This window comes from Triticum aestivum, chromosome 5A (assembly GCF_018294505.1).
Source record: "Triticum aestivum cultivar Chinese Spring chromosome 5A, IWGSC CS RefSeq v2.1, whole genome shotgun sequence".
NCBI classification, from domain to species: Eukaryota; Viridiplantae; Streptophyta; class Magnoliopsida; order Poales; family Poaceae; genus Triticum; species Triticum aestivum.
The window spans coordinates 628,078,228-628,104,432 of NC_057806.1; the positions used below are offsets into that span (position 1 = coordinate 628,078,228).

General features: G+C 45.3%; 1 long non-coding RNA gene across 1 annotated transcript; it reads right to left on the reverse strand.

Moving 5' to 3' along the window:
- LOC123105464 (uncharacterized) lies at nucleotides 1-26,205 on the reverse strand. The gene is made up of 5 exons (XR_006450847.1): nucleotides 25,235-26,205; nucleotides 25,065-25,148; nucleotides 23,067-23,185; nucleotides 1,742-22,297; nucleotides 1-1,571 (listed from the first exon to the last, which is right to left on the reverse strand). It is a non-coding gene; the product is annotated as an uncharacterized lncRNA (long non-coding RNA).

Genomic DNA, 26,205 nt, shown 5'->3' on the forward strand with positions numbered 1-26,205 from the left:
TGATCGAAACGCCTTTATATTTCTTTACAGGGGAGGCAGCAACACAGGTTTTTTAGTGCATTTGCATGACCAACAGTAATATATCTACAAACCAATGCTTCGAGAGGAGCTCAAAGTATCCGCAAGATATAGTGAGTTTAAACAACTGATTACCTCATAATCCAAGTTAATGTGGAAACAACTCTTGTCAAAAAGAAGAAACATCCGGTGCTATGGCTGTTACCTACCTCTAGGTGTGAGCCATCATCGTCAGTGCCAAAGATGGTTACTAGTAATGTTGATTGATGCTGCAGTGTTACATCACCACCTTGATGATGGGCGTGGGGGTGGTGATGTCCTGGTTCGCTTTCACCACACTCTTCAAGGTGTCACCCAGAACTGGCTGAAGCAATATCGGTTTCACCAAGGTCTGCAATTTGCTCTGTCGGAAGGCTACCGACGAGTAGTGATTTTGGCTGGTGAACAAGCTACAGGCTGCAGCTAGTTGCTGATTCAATTTCCATTTCTCTTCAGATACAGAGTTGTTTTTCCTCATGCTAATCGTATCTGCACTCAGAATGTACAGGTATCCGTTGTGTTACTCCAAGCCCTCGGCTCATTCGAAACCAGTCCTGTTGTGTTTGATTTTCTTTTCTCCGAGCAGTACGCACTAGTGCGATGCCAACAAGATGCTGCTCACTAGTCCACCGTGTCCACACAGGAGGAGGCGGAGCCATGCGTGAATGGATGATCAGTCGCCTCCGCCGACGGATACATCCAAGGAGTGACAAGAAACAACACCAGTGCAGCAGCAGTAGCAGTCAGAGCAGGACGGTCCCTGTCTCCTGACTCAACACACGGATCTCACTTTGCTTGCTCACAGAGGCAAATGTTCACACTCGCCGCCGTTGGTGACCTGACTCTGACTGCATCACCACACAGTATACAGATCTCGCTCGCTCAGACGAATGTTGCTTTCAAGCTTGGCACACTGGGCGATGTGCCGGCGATGTCAGGTCTCCCAAACTCTATATACAGCCGATGATCCACAGAAACACATCAAAAACTGACAATTCTTGGCAAAATTTATTTATTCCACAGTTCCTCACCCATTCCCTTCAGTCTTTGCTGCAAATCAAATCAAACCACTAGTTTGACATGCACACAACTGCTGCGGCTGCTGCATAATTCTGAGGTTCAGTGCACATGGTGTCAGAGCAACTCTAGTCATGATATAAAGTGACAAGAAGCATCACCATGATCCAACATTCTGGTTACTCGAATCTGGCGCCTGTTCATTTACGTCTGAAATTTATTGCCTCCTCCAGTAATCTCATGCAACTACGTAATATCACCATCTAGCAGCAGGAGCCACCGCTCAGGTCACGTATAACATGATGTATCTGCTCCCCCAAGTTCCACCCGAGCTTAGATTGCTGCAAAGGGATGGCATACATCCGTGAAGATTTGCTTGCTTCCATGGATCTGGGATCAAGCTCCACTGCTGGGGTGAGCTCTGCCGCCATTCAACGCCGAGTTCCTCCGGGTCCGCTCGACGCTGGCGGTAGTGAACCGTTGCAGTCTTGCAGATTCTGTCAAGCATTTTGTAACAACAAGGTTGCCATCACTTCGACAAAAAGATCAATCTAACTTTGAGAAAAAATAAAATAAAAAAGGGCGTAAGAAATGTACAACAATCTGTTCTGTTACTCTACAGTATCGGCAAAAGTAGCATTCGAAACCAGAGGAAGACAAATGTTACCTTCACACTTAGGCTTGGCACAATTGGCATCTCAGATCATCAGGTAAAGGTGATGTGCCCGCGACGTCAGGTCCCCGGATATATATGATCGATACTCCAGAGAAACAAAAATGATAGCTGAGTCAACAGTGCAACTGCTTACCATCTTCAGGACACAAGAAAGACTGCAATTACTTGTTCCAACTTCTCAAGGAACCATTCCTTTCAGTTCGTGCTGAAGATCAAATCACGAATCTGAAATGCCCATAACCGCTGCATTTCTACGAAACACTTTTCCTGGGAGCAAGATAGATTTTTCCCTTGCTTAATCTGGTACATTTGAATGCCTAACAGTAATATATCTACAAACCAATGCTTCGAAGCGCTCAAAGTATCCTGGAACCGCAACATATAGTGACTTGAACCATTCATTTGCCTCATAATCGAAAGCATGTTACTGTCGAAACAACTCTAGTAAAAAAGAAGAAACATCCACTGCTATTGCTGTTACGTGTCGGTTTCCATGGGACGCATGCAACGAGGCTCGGAACAGCAAAGGCGATCCTGTTCCGTGAAGGGCTGTGCATAAGATCAGGGGGCTTATATTGATATTATCCAACAGCGTCTTATTTCCGCGGTGTCTACCTCTAGGTGTGAGTGCCATCACCGTCAGTGTTAAGATGGTTACCTGTAATGCTGATGATGCAGTGTTTCATTGATGATCAAATGATGGGCGTGGGGGTGGTGATGTCCTGGCTCACTGGCTGAAGCAATAGCGATTTGACCAAGGTCTGCATTTTGCTCTGTCAGAAGGCTACCAGCGAAGGTGATGATTCTGGTTTCAGATTGTCTGATGGTGGTGAACAAGCTACAGGCCGCAGCTAGTTGCTGATTCGACTTCCATTGCTCTTCAGATTCTGAGTTGTTTCATCTCTCATGTTAATCCTATCTGCAGTGAGAATGTACGAGAATGTGTCGTGTTACTCCAAGCCCTCAGCGCATTTGAAACCATAGGTGCAGAACTTGAAAGTGGCCCTTCACTCTATGATCTCTACGGACTCTGTTCAGGAGGTTTAGGGCAAGCACCGTATCTTCGGAATTCACCTTGGCAGTGAGATCCAGTGGTTCCGAGGTATGCCCTTTCACGACGATGGTGATCAGGCAGGGCTTTGAAGTGCTCAGAGTCTCGCTCCTGAGTCGCCTGCATATGCCGGGGGCGTCATCGATGCCAAAGGCCACCAGCATATCCATTAAAACTAGGTGGACATTGGCGTTGCTGAGCACTTTTGACGCAAGAGCCTGGGATACTGCAAGGTTCTTTTCGGTGCAGTCTGCACTCTCTTCGGTGTGCTTATACTTTTGAAGATGATCTTTGAAGGTGCACCCGTTGCAATTCCAACAAAATTACTTCCAACATATATAGTCGATAGATAAAACTCATGAAGCCTAATTGCTTGTTGGTAAAATGGTCAAGCAACTGATTCAGCAAGCATGGAATGAAAGAAACAACAAATAAAATTCATACATCATTTTCTGATGTTATGAGCAAAATTACATGAGTTTATGATATTGTAGGCTCAGGTTATGCAACAACAACAACAACAACAACAATAACAACAACAAACAAGTTGGGGTAGGCTAGTGGTGAAACCCATAACATCTCGCGACCAACTCATGGCTCTGGCACATGGATAACAAGCTTCCATGCATCCCTGTCCATAGCTAGTTCTTTGGTGATACTCCAACCCTTCAGGTCTCTCTTAACGGACTCCTCCCATGTCAAATTCGGTCTACCCCGACCTCTCTTGACATTCTCCGCACGCATTAGCCGCCCACTATGCACTGGAGCTTCTGGAGGCCTGCACTGGATATGCCCAAACCATCTCAGACGATGTTGGACAAGCTTGTCTTCAATTGGTGCTACCCCAACTCTATCTCGTATATCATCATTTCGGACTCGATTCTTCCTCGTGTGGCCACACATCCATCTCAACATACGCATCTCCGCCACACCTAGCTGTTGAACGTGTCACCCTTTAGTCGGCCAACACTCAGCGCCATACAACATTGCGGGTCGAATCGTCGTCCTATAGAACTTGCCTTTTAGCTTTTGTGGCACTCTTTTGTCACAGAGAATGCCAGAAGCTTGGCGTCACTTCATCCATCCGGTTTTGATTCGATGGTTCACATCTTCATCAATACCCCCATCCTCCTGCAGCATTGCTCCAAATATCGAAAGGTGTCCTTCTGAGGCACCACCCGCCCATCAAGGCTAACCTCCTCCTCACACCTAGTTGTACTGAAACCGCACATCATGTACTCGGTTTTAGTTCTACTAAGCCTAACCCTTTTGATTCCAAGGTTTGTCTCCATAACTCTAACTTCCTATTTACCCCCGTCCGACTATCATCAACTAGCACCACATCATCCGCAAAGAGCATACACCATGGGACATCTCCTTGTATATCCCTTGTCACCTCATCCATCACCAACGCAAAAAGATAAGGGCTCAAAGATGACCCCCTGATACAGTCCTATCTTAATCAAGAAGTCATCGGTGTTGACATCACTTGTTCGAACACTTGTCACAACATTATCGTACATGTCCTTGATGAGGGTAATGTACTTTGCTGGGACTTTGTGTTTCTCCAAGGCCCACCACATGACATTCCACGGTATCTTATCACAGGCCTTCTCCAAGTCAATGAACACCATAAGCAAGTCCTTCGTGTGCTCCCTGTCTCTCTCCATAAGTTGTCGTACCAAGAAAATGGCTTCCATGGTCAACCTCCCAGGCATGAAACCAAACTGATTTTTGATCACGCTTGTCATTCTTCTTAAGCAGTGCTCAATGACTCTCTCCCATAGCTTCATTGTATGGCTCATCAGCTTAATTCCACGGTAATTAGTACAACTCTGAACACCCCCCTTGTTCTTGAAGATTGGTACTAATATACTCCGTTTCCATTCTTCTGGCATCTTGTTTGCCCGAAAAATGAGGTTGAAAAGCTTGGTTACCTATACTATCGCTATGTTCCCGAGGCCTTTCCACACCTCAATGGGGATACAATCAGGGCCCATCTCCTTGCCTCCTTTCATCCTTTTTAAAGCCTCCTTGACCTCAGACTCCTGGATTTGCCGCACAAAACGCATGCTGGTCTGATCAAAGGAGTCGTCCAGTTCAATGGTAGAACTCTCATTCTCCCCATTGAACAGCTTGTCGAAGTACTCCCGCCATCTATGCTTAATCTCCTCGTCCTTCACCAGGAGTTGGTCTGACCGTCCTTGACACATTTGACTTGGCCAATATCCCTCATCTTCCTCTCTCGAATCTTGGCCATCTTATAGATGTCCCTTCGCCTTCCTTCGTGCCTAACCGTTGGTAGAGGTCCTCATACGCCCGACCCCTTGCTTCACTGACAGCTCGTTTTGCGGCCTTCTTCACCATCTTGTAGTACTTCTCTATGTTGTCTGCACTCCTATCCAGGTATAGGTGTCTGAAACAATCTTTCTTCTCTTTAATCGCCTTCTGGACATCATCATTCCACCACCAGGTATTCTTATCTTCGCTTCTCCTTGCCCTGGACACTCCAAACTCCTCCGAGGCCACTTTACGAATGCAAGTCGCCATCTTCATCCACACATTTCCGCATCCCCTCCTTCCTCCCAAGGGCCCTCCTTAATGACCCTCTCCTTGAATGCCTGAGCTACCTCTCCCTTGAGTTTCCACCACTTCGTTCTAGCGACTTTGGCACACTTATCCCGCTGGACACAAATCCGAAAACGAAAGTCAGCAACCACCAGCTTATGCTGAGGTACAACACTCTCTCCAGGTATCACCTTACAATCTAGGCACGCACGCCTATCTTCTCTTCTCGAGAGGATGAAATCAATCTGGCTAGAGTGTTGGCCACTACTAACAGCCACCAGATGTAATTCTCCCTTTCTAAAGAGGGTGTTAGCTACAATCATGTCGTAGGCTAGAGCAAAGCTTAAGACATATTCTCCTTGATTCCTGATGCCATAGCCAAAGCCCCCATGCACCCCTTCAAAACCTGTGTTAGATGTACTCCCTCTTGGTGTTCTCATTGTGGCCTACTTGCGGGGCATACGCGCTGATAACATTGAGAACTAAGTCCCCGACTACCAGCTTGACCAGGATAATCCGGTTCCCACGTCTCTTGACGTCTACCAATCCATAATTGAGGCTCTTGTTGATCAAGATGCCTATGCCATTTCTCTTTGCAGCCATCCCCGTGTACCACAACTTGAAGCCGGTATCCTCCTCCGCCTTCTGTCCCCTCCATTTGGTTTCTTGGACGCAAAGGATATCAACACCTCTCCTCACCGTTGCATCAACTAGCTCCCAAAGCTTCCCTGTTAGAGACCCTACGTTCCAGCAACCTAAGTGAATCCTCCTAGGTTCGGCTAGCTTCCTTAACCTTCGCACTCGTCGAGTCAAATGCGAAGACCCTTCCTCATTTTCCAATACATCCGGGCACCGATGTAGTGCGCCACTAAGGATGCGACGACCCGATCCTCGCCCACTTGCCACCGTATCCAGACAAGATACGGCACGCCACCAAGGGGGTGACGGCCCGGCCCTTGCCCATTTGACACCACACCCGGGTTCTGATGTGACGCGTCGCTGAGAGGGTTACGCCCAACAAAAATCTTTTTGGTTTCATCTTCATAAGATTGGCTGAGTTTTTACGTTGGCTCGCGAAGCCTATCACAACCCTCCTCCTTTATCCGTGCTTGGGATCGGCTATGTTGAGACAACATAGGCGGAGTTATTCATCATGAGGATGCACAATCAGATAATCTACTGCACATGAAAATAATCTTAATTCCTCGCTTAAAAAACTTAATTTAGATTTACATTCATATGCATGGTGCAAACTGCAAAATAAGTAGCATGTGCATTACTTTCAGTCTGACGGCACTCATCAAATGCAAACCAAATTGCCTAAAATGTTACTTATCTGTTAGCAAGATGAAACTTGCTGGGCACTCATCAAATGCAAACCAAATTGCCTAAAATGTTACTTATCTGTTAGCAAGATGAAACTTGCTGGCAGATTAGAAGTCCTGATTTTTTTTTGTGTGAGTGGTTGTACTAAAATAGTATTGAGAACATATTCCTAGTTTCTTACTCCAATTTTTCTGGGCACTATCAATTGGAAACATCATGAAGATATTCTTTTTGATAGTATGATATGTTAGAAACACTGCTCTTTGCTGCAGTTCCTCTCAACTTCTTTTGGTGTTATTAGTGACCAGTGACCACAAAAATGATTTGTTTTGTTACTGTATTTATTTACTTTGCTGAGATCATGAACAAAATCCTCACTTTTAAAAGATAGCACAGTGAACCTTTAGCTAAGTAGCCAGGAGATTTTCTGTAGTTATAACTATCTCAAATTACTTTTGTATTGATCAAATATACATATGATACTGCTCATGAGGGAGGCTGCAACATCACTGCATCATGCTATCAAGTTCAGTAGAGATAAGATGAAGCAAAACAAAGAAGCTGTTGATTCTGACTTGTATATACCTATTTATATTTCTTCATTAGTTACTATAAAAGTTGTTTCTTTAGTTCTAAAACCTGTCTTGGCCTCTTCTCCAATGCGATTTGCTACAAGTCAACGGTTTTCAATGGCTTGGGCTATGTAGCAACATATACATGGGCCTTTGACGTTGGCTCTGCTTTTCATTTATATCAATGAGCATTTTACCGCTGCCAATATGTCACTTACACTTACGAAGCCTTTTATCCCAAACAAGTTGGGGTAGGCTAGATATGAAACCCTTTCACAAGGACTTCCCAGGAGGTCGCCCATCCTAGTACTACTCTTGCTCAAATGGGTTTCATACCTATGGGACTGGCTAGTTTTTACGTTGGCTCGCCAAGCCTATCACAACCCTCCTCCTTTACCCGGGCTTGGGACCGGCTATGCCTAGAAGACATAGGCGGAGTAATGCACATGCTACTTATTTACCTCAGAAGTTTGCCAATATGTCGTTTTAGTTATTTACTCTCTTTCTCAAACTTGTTTGTATCCTATCTATGCAAAGGCCGAGTGTCGCTCAATGTGATTGTATCTGCTTGATGAAACATTTTGAGTTAATAAAAGCGCCCCCCTCCCCTCCCCCGACCATACGACCATACCATCAAGGCCGTCTTGGTCGGATCCTCGGAGTGCACTTGGAACTTTTGGATCTCCTGGTCGGCAGGAATGACATCGACTTGGTGCGCTTGGTGAGTATAATGTCGTCCTTGGACCGCATGTCGGCAAGCTCCTCAACTGTCAGGGCTCCAGCAACTGCCTCGGCTGCCTAGGGCCAACTGGTCTACTCAGTCTTCAAAGACCGCTCGATGTTCCCGTAGATGGTGATGACACTGTTAGGGCCCGACATCTTGAGATTCAAGCAAGCATAGTGTGGTACAAAGCTGAATTGAGGTCCGACCTAGGAGGGTGTGGTAGCCGCTTCTGAAGGGTGACCCTTTCGATGCAACGGGCCTCCATGCCTAGGATGATACCCTTGAGCTGGGTCGTGATTGTCTCAATGCGCCACTCGTCGAACTGCATCTTCTTCAATATTTCGGCATAGATGAGGTTCAAGCTGCCGCCGCCGTCCATCAGGACCTTGGTAAGGTGGAAACCATCAACAATTGGGTCCAGAATGAGTGCGGCAGTTCCACCATAGGGGATGATGGTCCGATGGTCACGTAGATCAAAGGTGATCAGAATTTCTGAAAAAGGGTTGTGCTTCGGCTCAGCGAACTCCACGGCATATACCTCGCGGAGGGCGCACTTTCACTCTTTTTTTGAGGTGTGAGATGGATAAATCATATTCAGATACTTTATTGCAGTGGGAACTGCTTCTGACCGCCCGTTGCCTTTTCCGGGCTGCGGGTTGTCCTCGTCATCATTATTGCAAGGATTTGGCTTGTCGGCATTGCCCTTGCTGGACTGCACGGCCTTCTTGTGGACCCAACGGTTCTGGTTTGTGTGGGTTGCAGGAGGGTCACCGTCATTCTTCGGACCATGGGTGTTGCAGGGTCGATCTAGGATCTTATCCAGGGTCGAGTTGCTGCCCTCGCCTTTCTTTCCTTGAAACAACCTCTCCACCGCCAGCCTGACACTTGTTCCCGCGGTTGCGCCTAGACTTCCCGTTCCCGTCCTTCGTATCGGACGGCCCGGGGGTCTTCTCCACGACCATTTTTTTGGCGAGCCATGTGTCCTCACCAGCGCAAAATCTAGTCATCATCTCCATGAGATCTAGCATGATCTTGGCTTTGAAGTGACAGAAGTCCCAGGAGAGGAACTCATCATTGGAGTCGTGCTTAAAAGTAGCGGTGGCCTCGACATCGTTGCAGTCAACAATCTCGTTTTTCTTTTCCAAGAATCAGTCTAGCAGCTACGTACTGACTCATTCTTCCCTTGCTTCATGATGCTCAGGTCGCTGGCATCAGCAGGCTGGACATATGTACCTCAGAAGTTTGCCATGAACTCAACCCGAAGGTCCTCCAAGCTTCTGATCAACCCGAAGGGAGGGTGGGAAGCCAAGCTCGTGCTAGTCCTTTCAGCATGAGGGGAAGATGCTTCACTACATGGTAGTCATCGCCGTTAGCAACCTGGATTGCAAAGATGCAATCCGAGATCCAAATCGCGGGATCCGTGTCACCATCGTACTTGTCACCATTGGTGATCTTGAAGTTTGACAGGAAGGGACGAACAATGATCTTATCCGAGAAGCAGGGCGGATACATCATAGATGGACCCGCCGTTGCTGATCAGATGGCTTCTATGGTATAACATGCATCGTTTAGGCCGGCTGCCTGATCATTCTTGCTGAAGGCTGGCCGGTGTCTGTCCACAGCTTGGACACGCAGCCAAGTTGATATCTCTCTAAGGTCTCGTACGAGGCGAACCGTGTGGTACATCGGGCCGTGTGGCGTGCCCCCAAGCAGAATTGGGCTGGTAAATCGTCTGAGCAGCCCCCTCGCCGGTCAGAGGCCGATGGCAATCTTGGTGACGGGACTTGGACTTGTCAATACGCCGGGAGGCCGTGCTGGCCAGATCGCCAGAAGTTGTGATCTGGCTCGTGGACCAGGCATAAGTTTTTTGCCGGTGCGCCGCTGTGTCCTGGCACATAGATTGCGCTGGATTCATTTTGAACACCCATCAAGCCTCTGAGTTCACCTAGCGGGCCGGCATGGGCCACCACTATCGGAGACAATTTCCGCAGATTAGAGTATCCCGGCTAGGCGATTAGGCTGGGTAAGAGGAGGCGAGCTTTTACCCAGGTTCAGGCCTTCATGATCGAGGTAATACCCAACTCCTGCTCTTGTATATTGCGATTGGGGTGTGTACAAAGTACAAGTGAACACCAAGGGATTATATTATGTTCTATCGATGAGCCCGGTCCTAGGGTTACAGATCCTAGTTGGCTACATCAGTGGAGGTAGGGGCCCCCGGGCTCTGGCATCTTCGGCTTGTACTACAAGTTTCTAGAGTCTTCCGTATAATAGTTATGGGCCGCCAACGTGGCCCCAGGCGGAACCGACCTAGGGGTCCTCAGCCAAGCCCACGAGGCTGGGAACCGACGTGGTGAGAGATCCCTAGGTTGGGACATCGTCACCCTTTATCATAAAAATATATGTGCTTTTTAACATCCATTTTGGTTGTTGAAGATTCTGTTTCATCTTTCATAATCCATCATGAAAATTGGTTCAAGATCACAATCACCTAACTAAATCCAAATTGTTCCAAGATTAATTAAAAAATTGTTTATCCACCAATATAATAATCATCATGCTCATCTGCTAGACATAAATTCTCATAATCCATCGAACTTATTTGACCATCTCCTCAAGATAATAATCACATAACTAAATCCACCTAAAACCTCATAATCCATAATGAAATTTGGTTCACCCTAACCAAATCCAAATTATTCCAAGATTAATTAATGATTATTTTATCCACCAATATAATAATCACCATACTCACCTACTAGACCGAAAATCTCATAATCCATCAAACAGCTTCAACTATCTCCTTAATAACAGAGGTACTCGATGATGCAGCTTCTGACATATAGCTTTAGCAAGGACAAGAAGTCGAGATCTCATGTAAGTTGGATAGGTGTGGGGGTCGACACCTCGGTGGTTGTCTTAGCAGAGGTCGGGTTTGATGAAATATTTGATTACCATAGCTTCTTGGGTATCTCCAAGGTCTGAAGGTAAACTCGATACCTGTAACAACCTTCTTGAGAACTTCATGGAGAGTTAAAATCTGGAAGAGGTTGTTATCAGCCAGTCGGCTCGCAAATGTTTGGTGTGAAGTCTTAATGGGAGGATGACAAGCTTAGGCAAATGGTCAATTATGACCCAAATAGAATCATGGCCTTGACTTGACATTGGTAAGTAGGGGGGCTATATAAAACTCCATTCTGTCCAACCAAGAACTCCTTCTTGAGGTCCTGGTATAACTTGGGTACTCCCTATGTGGATGGAATAAAGTGGTGCCACGAGTTTCTGGTAGATTCCACTTCTTCATACCTTTTTGGTTAGGTACGCAGATGCGACCTCCAAACCAAAGAACTCTGTGGCCGTCTTTTGAGAATCCAGGGCTCTGCCTTACTTGATCATTTTCTTGATTTCTTCTATTCTTCTTTATTCAAGTGGGTCTAATCTCAAAGTTTGCGAGATGGACACTACTGACTAGCTCTACGCCAAATTTCTCGAAGCCTTAATGTAGCACTGGTTGCTTTGCTTGGTCAAGGTATAGCAGGGACATGGCTTCCTGTTGATGGTATCCACGGCGACATTAGCCTTATCAAGATGGTAATAGATACCAAAGTCATAGTGGTCAAGTCCATCTGGCAGAAGACAAACGTAAAGCTATTGCATTCCGTGTAGATCTTGAAGAGATTACCTATGAAGTACTAATGCCATGTCTTAAGAGCATGCACTACTGCTACTAGACCCAAATCATTGTTAGGGTAATTCTCATCATGAGGACGATGTTGCCTTGATAGATAGGCTACGACTCTTCCTTCTTACATCAAGACAAAAAGAAGTCCATGCTTAGATGCCTCACAGTAACTTCAAAACTCCGGCGGTGGCTACGAACGAAGCGGCAGTTAACCTTTTCTTGAACTCTCGAAAGCTCTCTTGACACTTGGACGTCCATTCAAACTTCTTACTCCCTTAGTTCCATAATGTAGTGCGTATAGATTTTTTTCAAAAGTCAAAACTTTGCAAAAGAAGAGCCAGGTTTGGTGTTTACAGGACGACGTGTGGAGCTTGGTGAGCATGCTCCGCTCCCACCCCCACCTAGCTCTCTCCCACCTCTAGCCCGGCTGCCATTGAATCCTCGTCGGCGGCCCTTCACCCAACCCCGAGCCCCTTCCCCAGCCTCCTCAGCCCCCGCCATGGCGTCTTCCGGTGCTGACCCTGCTGGGCGCCGAGCGACCCTCTCCGACGGCGACTGCGTGTCCTCTGGTGGCAGCGTGTTCGACTTGGAGAGCGAGCCCTCGCCACGTTCCTACAGCAACGTCGCCCGGACCCCGCCGGCCCCGACGCCCCCTCGGCAGCCCGCCTCGACCCGCCTCGGCCCCCGTTCCGAGGTGCACCGCGTCTCCGGCGGGGTTCACGTCGATGCTGACGGCTTCCAGCAGCCACGATGCAGGCACCGCAGAAGCCGCCCGCGCACTCCGGTCGGGCCAAGCCCTCCGCCGCTGCGCTGGTGCAGCCCATCGCCAGAGAAGGTCGCGGGGCTCTGCTTCCGCTGCCTTGGCCATCGTCATTGGGTTCGGGACTGCCCCAACGACATCCGCTGCCGCCGATGCCTCGAGTCTGGCCACGACTCACGCTCCTGCGGAAGCAGGCGCCACGACGCCGCTGGACGTGCCCGCACCACCAACAACCGCGTTGGCCCCTCTGCCATGGACGCCGCCATGCGCCAGGCCGCACCTCCGCCGCCACCCCTGCCGCAGGCGACCGCCCTAGTCGTTGCCCCCCCCCCTCGCACGTCGGAGCCCGAGCCCATGCGGGTGATCATGGCACACTCCGTCGAGATGGAGGAGGCTGAGGAGGTCCTAAGCCGCGAAATGGTCGCCTCCATCACCGGCAACCGACCACGTGTATCCGGCACAGAGGTCTCCGACGTGCTCATCAACACGTTCGAGCTGGACGACGACGACTTCACCGTGCACGAACACCATCCCGAGGATTTCTTGATCCTCTTCAGCTCCCACACCACCAAGCGCCGCCTCAACGGAGAGCACTTCATCAACTTGCCGCGGTTCTCGCTCTCCCTCAGACCATGGAGTAAGCTCGCCCATGCTGGCTCCGGCGAGCTTGAGTACTACGTTGAGCTGGAGCTCCGCAGCGTTCCGGCACAGGCTTGGCACCTGTCCAGCGCCGAGCATGTCCTGGGTACGAGCTGCTGGATCGAACGCCTCCATCCCAGGACGTGCTCCAGGGCCAATCTTGCGACGTTCAAGCTGGCCGCGCGCACACACCACCCCGACAACATCCATCACGCCGCCGTTCTGGAGATTGTTGAGCAGATCCCTGCACGCCTGAGCTCCGACAAGCCCACCATCAGGACCCTCACCTACCCTATCGCCGAGAGGATTGGCTGTGAAAACAGCTCAAGATCTCATACTTGGGGCTGGCTTCTATCGAGCGCACGATCGCGAGGCAGCGAGCGCGGATCACCACGCTCAAGGACGGTGACGCTAACATGACCTTCTTCCATCGGCAATGCTCATTCCGCCGACAGAAGAACCACATATTCAGCCTCGTGGTCTAAGGACACGCGATCACTGACCAGGAGGGAATGGCCCAAGCGGCCTTCATGCACTTTGACGAGCTACTTGGCTCCTCCGTCGCCCGCAACCACGCACTGGACCTATCGTAGCTCATCAAGCCGCATGACCTGACCGACCTCGAGGCACCATTTAGCCCGGAGGAGATTTGGGATGCCGTCAAGCGCCTCTCGGCCCGTAAAGCGCCAGGACCGGATGGCTTTACCGCGGAATTCCTACGGGCCTGCTGGAGCATTGTTAAACAAGACTTCGTCGACGTTTTCCAGCAACTTTTTGAGTTGCGCGGTCGCGGCTTCAGCAAGCTCAACCAAGCCCTCTTGACATTGCTCCCGAAGCGTGCAGACGCCTGCCAGCTCCGCGACTACCGGCCAATATGCCTCATTCACCTCGTGGCGAAGATCTTCGAGAAGGTGCTATCGCTCCGCCTCGCACCCAGATTGGGAGATATGGTTAGCCGCAACCAAAACGCTTTCATCCCGGGACGGAGCCTGCACGACAACTTTGCCCTCGTCAAGCAATCGATGAAGCTGCTGCACCAACTAGGAGTCCTGAGAGTGATGCTCAAGCTTGACCTAACGCGAGCCTTCGACTCCCTATCTTGGCCCTTCCTCTTTGAGGTTCTTGGCGAGTACGGATTCAGACCTCGCTTCAGGGAATGGCTTGCGATCTTGCTATCATCATCGAGCACTCAAATCATGATCAATGGTGAGCCGGGACTGCCAATTTGGCACAGCTGCGGGCTGCGTCAGGGCGACTCCGTATCATCGCAGCTCTTCGTGCTCGCCGTGGACATCCTTGGGCGCCTGATCAGCCGCGCCCACGACGCCGGCATCCTAGAGCGGCTGCACCCCCGACGTGACATTCCGGCCATATCTTTGTACGCCGATGACGTGATGCTCTTCTGCCATACCACGCAAGGCGACGTGGAGGCCGTCCGTGGGATCCTGAACCTGTTTAGTGAAGCAAGCGACCTCCGAGTGAACTATACCACGAGTTCTGCTACTACCCTCAATGGTGACCCCGAGGCGGATGCTATAATTGCTCAGGTGGGATGTGCGAAAGCGAAGCTGCCCATTACTTATCTCGGGATCCCGCTCACGCTACGCTGCCTCTCTGCCGCCCAACTACAACCCCTCGTCGACTCGGTGGCCGCCCAGCTCCCCACTTGGAAAGCTTGGCTCATGAACAAAACCGGGCGGCTGGTTTTGGTCAAATCGGTGCTCGCCGCAATCCCGATACATAAACTGCCCGCGTTTGCGCCACCCAAGAAGACCCTGAGGCAGCTCGAAAAGATCCAGTGCGGCTTCTTGTGGGCTGGGCGCGCTGCTGCTAACGGCGGACACTGTCACGTCAACTGGCGCCGTGTGTGCCGTCCGCTTGAGTACGGCGGGCTGGGGGTCCAGGACCTGGAGCGCGCTGGCCTCGCGTTGCGCCTGCGCTGGCTGTGGTTCTCCCACACGGACGCCTACCGCGCATGGCATGGGCTCGACCTCCAATTTTCCCGCGAGAAGCGCACGTTGTTCTTCGCATCGACGACCATGGCGCTTGGCGATGGATTGACGACACTGCTTTGGGATGACAGATGGCTCAACGGTCAGTCCGTGCGTGAACTCGCACCGACACTCTACCAGTGCATACCCAAACGGCGACGCAAATCAAGAACGGTGGCCGCAGGCCTTGCGTGCAACGCTTGGGCTCGTGACATTCAAGGAGTGCTCGGGATTCATGAGATTGGCCAATACCTGATGCTATGGCAGGCCGTGCAGCAGATCAGCTTAACACACATGCCTGACCGAATGATATGGAGATGGACTGCAAGTGGCACCTACACGGCATAGTCCTGCTACGCTGCAACCTTCCACGGGTCCACGAAATGCCCCTCCTGGAAGCTTACCTGGAAGAGCTGGGTGCCGCGCCGCGTCCGATTCTTTCACTGGGTGGCTAGCCAGAAACCGGTGTTGGACGGCAGAACGACTCGCCCGTCGTGGCCTACAGCACCACCCACGATGCCTCCTTTGCGATTAGGCCCTAGAGACAATGTGGCACGATGTCCTTGGCTGGGCGAGGATACCTTCACAGCCGCCGAACAACGAGCCCAACCTTACGGACTGGTGGTAGCGAACGAAAGGGCAGACCCCACATGCGCTACGGAAAGGCCTGCAATCTATTGTCATGCTAGTTCCTTGGATGATCTGGAAGCAGTGGAATGAGTATGTCTTCGAGAACGCTCGACCCTCGGTTAACACACTCGTAAATAGGATTAAGGCCGAAGCCAAATGTTGGGCACAAGCCAGCGCTATGGGCCTCAGGGTAGTCCTTCCCACTGACTGGGATGTTCACTGATAGGGTGCTAGCCCATGTAACCCCCACCTCCTAGGAGGACTGTACCTTCTCTTCTTTTCAATGAAATGAAACGCAAAGACTATTTTGCGTTTTCTCGAAAAAAAACTTTGCAAAATTTGACCATAATTAAAGAAAAAAACATTTTTATTTAGAATACCAAATACATATCATCGTATACATCGTGAGTTAAAATTTCATATTATACATATTTAGTATTGTAGATATAGATAGTTTTTTTCTTAAACTTGGTCAAAGTTTGCTAAGTTTGACTTTTCAGAAAATTTATATGCACTACATTATGAAACGAAGGGAGTATCTTTCTTCATAACTCAAGTAATCGGTAATGCTCGAAATCCATCCATAAATAATATCCACCAATATAATCCATCGCACATTTTTTTACTATATCCTTTTCTTAAACTCAAAGACTGGTAACTTTTCATAAACCTTTTCTTCAACTCTCTAAAGCGCTCATACTCCATCGAACATGTTTGACTATCTCTTCAAGATCACAATCACCTAACCAAATCAAATTGTTCCAAAATAAATTAAAGATCTGTTTATCCACCAATACAATAATCATCATGCTCATCAACTAGACCTAAAATCTCATAATCCACCGAACAACTTTTGACTACCTCCTCAAGATCACACTCTTCTAACTAAATCTACCTAAAATCTCATAATCCACCATGAAATTCGGTTCAATGTCACAATCACCTAACTAAATCCAAATTGTTCCAAGATAAATTTAAAATATGTTTATCCACCAATATAAGAACCATCTAAAATCTTATAATCCCCCGAATATCCACCTACAATCTCATAATTCACCGTGAAATTTAGTTTAAAGTCACAATCACCTAACTAAATCCAAATAGTTTCAAGATTAATTAATGATGTGTATCAATCAATATAATAATCATCATGAACACCAACAGACCTAAAATCTCATAATCCATCGAGCATCTTAAACTATCTTCTCAAGATCACAACCACCTAACAAAATCCATCTAAAATTACATAATCCACCATGAAATTTGGGTCAAGATCACAATCACCTAACTAAATCCAAATTTTCCAAGATAAATTAAAGATATGTTTATCCACCAATATAATAATCATCATGCTCATCAACTAGGCCTATAATCCATTAATCCACCAAACATCTTTGACTATCTCCTCAAGATCACAATCATCTAACTAAATTCACCAAAAATCTTCTAATCATAATCACCTAACTAAATCAAAATAGTTACAAGAAAAATTGAAAATCTATTTATCCACCAATATAATAATCATCATGCTCATCAACTAGACCTAAAATCTTATAATACACCGAACATATTTGATTATCTCTTCAAGATAACAATCACCTAATTAAATCCATGTAAAATCTCATAATCCACCATGAAATTTGGTTCAGAATGACAATCATCTAACTAAATCCAAATTGCTTCAAGATTAATTAATGATGTGCTTATCCACCAATATAATAATCATGATGATCACCGACTGTTATAATCCATCGAGCACATTTGACTATCTCCTCAAGATTACAATCACCTAACTAAATCCACCTAAAATCTCATCTACCGTGAAATTTACTTCAAGATGATCACCAATCACACCTAAAATCTCCTAATCCACCGAGCATATTTGACTTTCTCCTTATAATCACAATCACCTAACTAAATCCGACTAAAATGTTATAATCCACCAAGCATCTTAGACTATCTTCTCAAGATCATAACCACCTAACTAATCCATCTCAAATCTCATAATCCACCATGAAATTTGGGTTAAGATCACAATCACCTAATTAAATCCAAATTTTCCAAGATATGTTTATCCATCAATATAATAATCATCATGCTCATCAACTAGGTCTATAATCTCATAATCCACCGGACATCTCTAACTATCTCCTCAATATCACAATCACCTAACTAAATCCACCTAAAATCTTATAACCACCAGCCTAAATCCAAATTGTTCCAAATAAATTAAAATCTATTTTCCCACCAATATAACAATCATCATGCTCATCAGATGGGCCTAAAATCTTATAACCGACTGAACATATTTGACTATCTTTTCAAGATCACAATCACCTAACTAAATCCATCAAAATATCATAATCAATCATGAAATTTGGTTCAAAATAAGACTCGCCCAACTAAATCCAAATTGTTTCAGGCCCTGTTCAAGAATTCGTCCAATTAACCAGTTAACTGGCCGATTAATCCCTACTCGTAGGGTCCCCGAATAGCCAATTAACTTGTCGATTAGCCTATTAATCCCGTACTCGCCAGCCAACCGGGCAGCTACCAGTTAACAATTTTCTCAACATTGGTTTCAAGATTAATTAATGATGTGCTTATCCACCAATATAATAATCATCATGATCACCTATCAGACCAAGAATGTCATAATCCACCAAGCATATTTGACTATTTCCTCAAGATCACAATCACCTAACTAAGTCCATCTAAAATCTCATCTACCATATGAAATTTGCTTTAACGAGATCACCAATAAGACCTAAAATATTATAATCCACCAAGAATCTTTGACTATCTTCTTAAAATCACAATCACCTAACCAATCCATCTAAAATCCCATAGTCCAACGTGAAATTTGGGTAATGATCATAATCACCTAACTAAATCCAAATTGTTCCAAAATAAATTAAAGATCAAGTTATCCACCAATACAATAATCATCATGCTCATCAACTAGATCTAAAATCTCGTAATCCATCGAACAACTTTGACTACTCCTCAATATCACAACTAAATCCATTTAAAATATCATAATCCACCATAAAATTCGGTTCAATGTCACAATCACATAACTAAATCCAAATTGTTCCAACATAACTAAATTCAAGATTACAATCATATAGTTAAATCCACCTAGAATCTCAAAATCCATCGTTAAATATTGTTTAAAAGCACAATCACTTAACTAAATCCAAATAACTCCAATTAATGATTGTTTATCCACCAATATAATAATCATCATGATCACCAACAAACCTAAAATCTCATAATCCACCGAGCATCTTAGGCTATCTTCTCAAGATCATAACCACATAACTAAATCCATCTAAAATCTCATAATCCACCATAAAATTTGGGGCAAATCACAATCACCTAATTATATCCAAAATTTTCACAATAAATTAAAGATCAGTTTATCCACCAATATAATAATCATCATGCTCATCAACTAGGCCTATAATCTAATAATCCACCGAACATCTTTGACTATCTCCTCAAGATCACAATCACCTAACAAAATCCACCTAAAATCTTATAATCGCCTAACTAAATCCAAATTGATTCAAGATAATTAAAAATATGTTTACCCACCAATATAATAATCATCATGCTCATCAAATGGGACTAAAATCTTATAATCCACTAAACATACTAGACTATCTTTTCAAGGTCACAATCACCTAACGAAATCCACCAAAAATCTCATAATCAATCGTGAAATTTGATTCAAAATAAGAATCTCGTAACTAAATCCAAATTATTTTAGGCCCTATTCAAGAATTCATCAGATTAACCAGTTAACTGACCAATTAACCCCTACTCGTAGGGTCACCGAGTACCCGATAAACTAATAAATCGTCCGATTAATAGATTAACTTGCCGATTAGCCTATTAATCCCGTACTCGACAGTCAACCGAGCAGCTACCCCTTAACGATTTTCTCAACAAACGTTTCAAGATTAATTAATGATGTGCTTATCCACCAATATAATAATCATCTTGATCACCTACCAGACCTAGAATGTCATAATCCATCGAGCATATTTAACTATTTCCTCAAGATCGCAATCACCTAGCTAGATCCATCTAAAATCCCATCTACCATGAAATTTGCTTCAACATGTTCACCAATAAGACCTAAAACTTCATAATGCACCGAGCATCTTTGACAATCTCCTTAAAATCACAATCACCTAACTAAATCTGTCTAAAATCTCATAATCCACCGTGAAATTTGGGTAAAGATCTCAATCACCTAACTAAATCCAAGTTGTTCCAAAATAAATTAAAGATCTATTATCCACCAATACAATAATCATCATGCTCATCAACTAGATCTAAAATCTCGTAATCCACCGAACAACTTTTGACTACTCCTCAAGATCACAATCATCTAACTAAATCCATCTAAAACATCATAGTTCAACATGAAATTCGATTCAACATCACAATCACGTAACTAAATCTGTTTATCCACCAATATAATAATCATCATGCACATCAACTACGCTTAAAATCTTATAATCCACTGAAATCTTTGACTATCTCTTCAAGATCACAATCACCTAACTAAATCCACCTATAATGTCATAATCCATCGTGAAATTTAGTTTAAAATCACAATCACCTAACTAAATCCAAATAACTCCTAAGATAAATTAATGATTGTTTATCCACAAATATAATAATCATCATGATCACCAACAAACCTAAAATCTCATAATCCACCGAGCATCTAGACTATCTCCTCATGATCATAACGACCTAACTAAATCCATCTAAAATATCATAATCGACCATAAAATTTGAGTCAAGATTATAATCACCTTACTAAATCCACCTATAATCTTATAATCATCTAATCAAATCCAAATTGTTCCAAGGTAAACTGAAAATCTATTTACCCACCAATATAATAATCATCATGCTCATCAAATAGGCCTAAAATCTTATAATCCACCGAGTATATTTGACTATCTCTTCAAGATCACAATCGCCTAACCAAATCCACAAAAATCTCATAATCTACCCTGAGATTTGGTTCAAAATCACAATCACCTTACTAAATCTAAATTGTTTCAGGCCCAGTTCAAGAATTCTCCGGATTAACCAGTTAACTGATCGATTAATCCCTACTCATAGGGTCACCGAGTAGCCGATAAACTAATAAATCGTCTGATTATGGATTAACTTGCCGACCAGCCTATTAATCCGCTACTCGCCAGCCAACCGAGCAACTACTAGTTAACAATTTTGTCAACAATGGTTTCAAGATTAATTAATGATGTGCTTATCCACCAATATAATAATCATCATGATCACCTACCAGACCTAAAATGTCATAATCCACTAAGCATATTTAAATATTTCCTCAAGATCACAGACAGCTAGCTAAATCCATCTAAAATCTCATCTACCATGAAATTTGCTTCAACATGATCACCAATCAGACCTAATACGTCATAATCCACCGAGCATCTTTGTCTATCTCCTTATAATCACAATCACCTAACTAAATCCATCTAAAATCACATAATCCACCGTGAAATTTGGGTAAAGATCACAATCACCTAACTAAATCCAAATTGTTCCAAAATAAATTAAAGATCGATTTATCCACCAATACAATAATCATCATCATGCTCATCAACTAGACCTAAAATCTCGTAATCCGCCGAAAAATATAACTAAATCCATCTAAAATATCATAATCCACCATAAAATTCGGTTCAATATCACGATCACATAACTAAACCCAAATTGTTACAACAAAAATTAAAAATTTGTTTGTCCACCAATATAATAATCATCATGCACATCAACTACACCTAAAATTTTATATTCCACCAAAATCTTTGACTATCTCTTCAAGATCACAATCACCTAAGTAAATCCACCTAGAATTCCATAACCCATCATGAAATTTTGTTTAAATTCACAATCACCTAATTAAATCCAAATAGTTTCAAGATTAATTAATTATGGTTTATCCACCAATGTAATAATCATCATGATCACCAACAGATCTAAAATCTCATAATCCACCAATGTACTTCGTCTAGCCTCGTCCCATATAGGGTAATGTGCTTGCACATGTAAGGTTGATATGACTTGCAGCACTTGCACTATGCCTTTTTAAAAACATCTCCACTTCATCTCCATTTTGTAAAACCTTATTTTCATAATTATCCGATGGGCATTAGTGGCACCCTTAGGTTTTTGTTATGAGTAACAAAGATTCTTCCCAAGCCTATGATTTATGTGACTAGCATGCCTAAGCATAACTATTAAATTTGCACCTATGACCACATTTATTGGTAACCAGTTGGTATTTGTAGTACTATTGTTAGAAAGTTGGGAATTGAGAATGTCAAAGAGGTGCGGCAATATCAGGAACATAGGGCACAGTTAAGCCCAAGCTAATTTACTTAGCATATCAATACTAGTAAACAATATTTTATGCATGAAAAATAATTCTAAGTGTGTGCAAATATGGATTGAGCATGATCAAAGTAGGTTGCTTGCCTCGCTCTGCAAAGTCTTCAATGCTTTTGGTCACTCGTCAAACGTCCTTGAATCTTCCAAAAAAAGTTTACTACTCATCGGAAAAAATTAACACACAATCAATAAACAATACATGCAAAGGGCTCCAAAATTTATAAAAATAGTATTATTGGAAGGAGGAAAATATTAGATGAATTTAGGAAAAAAAATCAAATGATACGAAATTGCAGTTTTTTAAATATAACTAGCAAAATGCCCATGTGTTGCAATGGAAAATAATAATAATCAATTAACACATACTACATCAGATTACGTAATTTCCTTATTAATAACTCCATGAAGTCCAGTTAACATTGCTTAGGCTCGACTTTTAGTTTAGTAACAATATACATTATGTTATGTCAAGAAGGTGTGAAGCAACACTAATGATCACATCCTAAAGTGGTCCTCAAAAACCAAGAGTGGACATCTACACTCAATCATAGGTGTCGTAGTATTTTTCCAGTGAATTAACATGCCTTTGTCAAAAGATGCTAATCATCAATGTGACCTTGTCTTACAGCATGCATTTATATTTAGTGAGCATAATAGATTGGGTCCAATAGGCGTGAGATACTGGCCAATTCTCTTTTTTTCTTGCGGGGCAGACACTACACTAACTCTAAATTTAACTCTTCTAAATTCATCATTCCTTCCCTTAAAAGCCCAAAAGATAAAAAAGAATTAGCCAAACATTCAAAAGGCCAGTAAATATATTAGTTCAATGAGAATAGACAGATGAAGCAGCAATGATCAATAATAAATACTTGGACGGGGAATGAATTACTCCTACTGAGTTAGCTATGGTGCAGCACCGTAACCTTGCAATAGCAGCCCACATGGAGGTGATCCGGCTTGCATTCCCGGTCCACAACTGTTGTGGCCAGACGCTGCTCCTGGTGTAGGATTCTGCAATCAAATCCAGCCTTGGCAGTAGCACCTATATGAATGTAACTCAACTGTTCAACATCACAGTGTCTTCAGCAAAGGATGAATGGACAGTAATCCTCTGCTCGTGTTGCGATGTTAAAATGTGATGTCTATGAAAGAGAGACTAAGAAGAATTAGCTAATCTTAATAAGCAATCATCGATTTAAATCCACGTTGGTTGTAATGATTTTACTGATAGCACATCAGTTTCTCAATTCTAAATTCATATTGCGATCACCTACGCATTACTGGACAATGGTTCAGACTTCAGACGGGGAGTGGCTTCTATAGCCTACCGCTCCAGTTAGTAATACTAAGGGGGAAGAATAGTAAGCGAAACAAAAATTGCTGGAGCCGAGGAAGTCGATGATGAACTGACCATGTGGTAAACAGTAGGCAAAAGACGTAAATCCAAACATAGTCCATGCAGAACCGCCTCACTGGTGAGAAGGCGTTGTCTTCGTAAGTAATACTGAATGCCAGCAACTCAAAAGTACTGACAAAATCTACCTCTTGGCTAGTTAACAGAAAGGAGTACTGATAGCATCAAGGTAAAATACAACAGTTCTAATAACTTATGATTTCCAACTATGAGTTCATCAGTTAGGGGCGACAATAAAATGAAAGAGTCGTTAGTTGTTAAGTTTACCCAAACAATATCCAGACTTTTTAGTTTAAATTGTTAGACCCGGACCAGCAGCGCCGAACAGTCTCTACCACAGGTCCACGGTCGAATCAGAGCTATTAATTGTGTCATCTATGTCACTCATTAAATGTGAAATATCATCGGCCTTGCTACAACTACTCCAAAGTCAAACAATAAAGGAAAATAACATAATGCTCTGTCCAGACTACTCCATATTTGAAAACAGGAACTAAGCAGAATCTCATGAAGCAAGAACTACTTATCGACTGCACATACCACCATAACCAAGCCTACTTGAAGCAAACAAGAAACCGAGCTAAGTCCCGTGAGACGCCACCAAATCAAGTACACGCCAGCCTACCCAACTCACAGGTCACCTCAATGACCCGTCCCCGCCTCATCGAAATTCCCCAAGAAAAAACCCAGAAAGAGATTGGAGAGGGAAACAGACAGGGTGCCTCTCACCTTGGTATTCAGGTTCAGTTCAGAAAGTGTATAAGACTCGTCGATTCAGTTCAGAAAGGCTAGCATAATTCTGAGGTTATGAGCTTACTGACGCTCGTAAATTCTTTCTAGTTCAGTATGTGAGAACTGAGCTAGTGAGTTATAATCCCAAAGCCATATATGCTACCTACATTATTGGACACAACATGCAAGCACGGTGCACTGGTTAGATCTTATCAGGTAAGCTATCTTTACCATCTCACCCTAACGAATACTCAGTAGTTAGCCATAGCCACGGACAGCGCCATCAGCCTCCCGTGCACATGCACGCGCACGCGCACGCGCACACACACACACAAAGCAAAGCAAAGCTGGCCGCTCGTTGCACTATACTGGGACAGGCGCAGTTTCTTCACTAGAGAAACAATGCATATGGTTGAGACTTTTTCAGACAACTCAATTGCAACATCACATTCTAATTTCTAACCTACAAGTGCAGAACATCAAGTCTGTTCAGGTAGGAGTAGAACCAGGATTACCAACAGCCAAGATTTAATTTTGTCAGAGTTTTGCACTCCATGCACTACGCTGAACGCGGCGGAAGTTTTTAACCGGAGAAGGATTGTACACGTTTCAGACTGCCTCGGACAAAATAGTTTGCCTGATTGCAACTAATTAGCTTCGATCTGTCTCAACTCACAGGGAAGAAATTGCAGACGAATCTATTTGGATTTGGCAGCGACCTATCACAAGGCAGAGCGAGGGAGAAGTGCAGATGAGGGCGGGGGGCTGAGCTTACCTCCCGGCGTAGTGGAGCAGGTAGAGCTGTAGAAGAGACGAGCTTCTTCAGCTCAAGCGACTGCGCCACCACGTTCTTGACTGCCTGCGCCGCAAGCACACACGCAATTCAGTCGCCGGAATCGGCCGGGTGAGATGGACGAGACGAGAGGAGGGGGACGCTAGTCGGACCTGCGGGGAGAGGTGGGCGACGTCGACGCCCTGAGAGATGAGGGCGAGGAGGTGGTTGAGCGCGTCGAACTTGTCGCCGTGGAAGCGGGAGCGGAGGAGCGTCGGGATGGCGGCGTCGTTCGGGTCGCCGTAGAGGTGCGCGTCCGTGGCTCCGTGCCCATCCGCGATAGAGATGCTACCGCGGTGCTCGCCCGCATTCCTAACATCCCCGACCCCTCTCTGCCCCGGCTCTCCGCGGCGGCGAGGCTGAGGCTGGGCGCCGCCGCCGCCGCGGATCTCGGCTGCCGTCGCCCGTTACAAGAGGGACGCGGTCCTGGTCCGTCTCGTTCACGGTCACGGGCTCACGCGAGCACACATGACATGTAACCTGGGCCGTCAATGGGAGGACCCGGCCCGTATTTTCTATGGGCCCATATCCATCCACCTGCACGGCCGTGTTATAGAGTGCGGAGGTGCATCGACCTCAAAAAAAAAAGTGCATCAATCTCAACTCCGGCCGTCTCCTCTCCCAAATCCCTCGCCGAAGTGCAGCCTCCTCCGCCGCATTCCTTCCTTCTTCCTCCCTTCCAGCCTCGCCGCGCCATCCCGCGAGTGTAGGATAGGATCACTTCGAGTCGAGGCCAGTGAGCAGGGGAGGGGACGACCGCCGGCGGCCACCGTGGGAGGAGGAGGAGGAGGAGCGCGGGGCTCCCGCATCGGCGCGTCGCCGTCGTTCCCCACGCCGGACACGAGTTCCTCGACGGCGGACGGAAGCGGGACTCGCGGTTGAGTGGGAGCAGACGCCGGCCGGCTGCTACGGGTAAGCTCTACCTGGAAAGTGGAAACTTTAGTCCCACATCGCGAATTTAGTGGGATTTCCACGGATTTATAAGCGTTTTCCTCAGCCAGGGTATCACCAAGCAGCAATACAAGGAAGTATTTGAGTATACTGTCTGGTATAGGGTATAGTGCGGTAGTGGGTGTAGGCAGAT